A 3059-nucleotide genomic window follows, 5' to 3' on the forward strand; every position below is an offset into this window, starting at 1 on the left:
GGTTTAGTTGTTCAGCATGTTGCAGTGAGGGATCAGAAACATGTTTTAATTTACAATAACTTTCTGTGGTTTGTGTGAATCTATTCTACTTTCATTACAAAACTCCTCACATCTCGACCAGACTTATTTAAACCCTTTAAAAAAAGATTTTTATTTGTGAATTAGGATAAACTGCAGACAGTTTTTCCTCGCAGGATTTATTTTGATCATCTTTTTGAACATTTTGTCAACTGCCTGTTGTTTTAAAGGTGAGTTTCTGGATTTTATTGTTTTGTTTGTTGCCAAATAAATGACTTATTTATTCTTATTAAAATACTGACAAATACTATTTTCACATTTTATTTCAGCTCTGTAAGTCCACAGAGCTGAAGTACTTGTCTGCGGTTGTCATTTGCTCTCATTGTTCATGCAGAAAATCCAAAGAACACGGCAGAGGAAGGAAACTAACAGGCACAGAAAGATAATAAAGCGAGACGAAGATAAAAGGCTCAGATGCTGTGATTGTGTAGGCGTGTAAAAATAGAAATTAACGACGTCTTTACAGGTTAAATTGTTCCTCAGTGAAGTGTGTTCAGGGTTGYGGTCTGGTTAAAGCAGCTTCTGTTCTTTTAGGGTCTCGGTTGAGTTTTTTTCTGCCTTCAGTTTGACTGATTTCCATCTTTTGTTTTCCGGGAGGAGGAGGAGGAGGGTGGATCTGCTTCATCACTCCCATCAGCAGTCACATTTACAAACAGAAAACTGTGAAACACTTTTTCACATCTTTAAAGCTTCTCTTTTAAAATCCAAACCCTGCGAATCATAAAGATAAAAAGTTGTTTGGAGCAGGACTGAGGTTTTATCTGTTAGAGGAAAAAACTGTGACCCGGAGGAGGATTGTGGACTCACAGGGACCTCTGAGGTTCCCCAGCAGTGACTCTGACCCTGCAGCAGCAATGGTCCRGCGTCCCTGCCGCCATCACCTCTTCACTCCTGGGGCTGTCAATCAAACCAGGTCGAGCCCGCCTCCGACTGGTTTAAAGGTCCGCCTGATTGACGCCACAGTTTAGCTGGATTAGAGCCTCTAATCCAGCTATCTTTCACTCCTTGAATCAAAAATAGTGTGGAAATTCCTCCCAGCACCTCAGAGTTCAGCTGTGAGGAAGAGGAATGTCCTCATGTGTCCACTAGGGGCGCTGTTCTCTGTAAAACAGTGATGAAGAGCAGCCAGGCTGCAGCTGACAGCCTCTGCAGGATCCCTGATCACACAGATCAGCACACTTTATTAAAGAGTGAATGCAACACAAATCAGTTGAGTCACTCAGATTAATAAGAAATACAATCTTTGACATTTTTCACTTTTAATTTTACTTGAATTATTATTAATTCTTTTTACATTTGTTTTAGTTTSCTCAAAAACATCACTGACGATGTTAAAGTTGTTTTAATCTGTATGGAGGGATTATTTCAAAGCTTTCACTTCCTAAAAGAAGTGAAGCAGCAAACACTTTATTGTCCTTTTGTAATAATTCAAAGTGCTTGTGTTTTCTGCTGCGCTGCTCTTTTATAGGATTTACTCGGCTCATTTACATGCTTTTATTGGTCCTGTTGTCGACTGCTTTTTTTAATGGTATTCGTTTTTTTATTTTATAATATTCAGACTCAGGAAATGCTGCCATAATCTCTGTGGATATGTTGTGTTCACTTTATTTACTTCTTCCCTTTATTAACAATTTTATTTATGACTAATCATTATTGGTTTTGTTCTTTTTATGTTTTTTTTTTTTACACAGAACGGCAGAGATTTCACGTGGCTTATAAAAACACTATTAATTTTTATTCTAGTCTCTTTAKTCGGTTTAACAACAAAAAAACATGGAGGCAAAGGTTTATTTATGTTTACCTTATTGGATGATTTCTTTCTCTTTTTTATTTGCCGATTGTTTTATTTAGTTTGGTGGTTTTAATGACAGTGTTCAGGTTCAATGTTGATAAAATGAGTAATATTGATGTGTTCTGTGCACAGACACTATTATTTACAACCAAATCTGAGTGGAACGTGTCCGGGTGATAATAATATTTCATATTTATTTTCATTGTTCATATTGCTTTTTCTGTAAATGCACCTACTGTTGAGATTTAAGCATTACAGGATAGGACGGTTTTTAGTTTGATTCTGTTAAAACAAAGCAAAAAAGAGATTTTAAGGACACTGCTGTTATTACAGAAGCTTCTAGTCAGATTAAATAAGCAAAATGAATGAATAAGTGGGGAACACAACACTCCACTATGTTTGTTGTTGTATTTTTTTTAACCCTGATTTATTTCATTCAGATTTTTTAAATAATTTATTAAACTGCATTTATATGGATGAACCTATTTGAATGTTAGAGACTTTCTGGATAGTAAATGTCCTTTTGTTCAGAATGCTGTTGTTAGCTCTTGTATCAATCCAACTTAYATTTGGAGACAAAACATTTATTAAATTAACATAAGACACATTTTGAACCCAGTAAAACTTGTCCTGCACTTTGTCTTCTACAAATTCAAACCCTCGCAAGTAACTCATGTTGAAATATTCACTTCAGTTTTTCTTTGGCTTTAAATGGTCATGAAACAGCTTGATTGACACGGAGAGCCCATGGGCTGATCAGTAAAGCCTCACAGGTTAGTGGCTGGATGTAAAAGTCAATAAATTATTGATTAACAATTACAGGCCGGTGCTCTCCAGCCAGCATTTAAATTAGGTCTGCTTAAACTTCAGCACATACATTTTAATTCCTCTCAACAATATTTTCTCATCTGGGCGTCGTCACTTATCTCTACAGAAAATGCAGATGATAACAAAATTAGGAGCATTATTACAGAGAAGAATCCATCCATTCATTTTTTGGAGAAATGACAAATTAAAAAAAGAAAAAAATGGCTGACAATAAAAAAACTGTTTCAGTTTGACTTTTACTGACAAAAGAGGGCAGTATGATGATAGACAAAGTAAGAAAACTTTATACTTCCAACACCCTGCGCTCACGGTGTGTGTGTGTGTGTGTGTGTGTGTGTGTGTGTGTGTGTGTGTGTGTGTG

Source organism: Austrofundulus limnaeus, unplaced genomic scaffold (assembly GCF_001266775.1).
Source record: "Austrofundulus limnaeus strain Quisiro unplaced genomic scaffold, Austrofundulus_limnaeus-1.0 Scaffold85, whole genome shotgun sequence".
NCBI classification, from domain to species: Eukaryota; Metazoa; Chordata; class Actinopteri; order Cyprinodontiformes; family Rivulidae; genus Austrofundulus; species Austrofundulus limnaeus.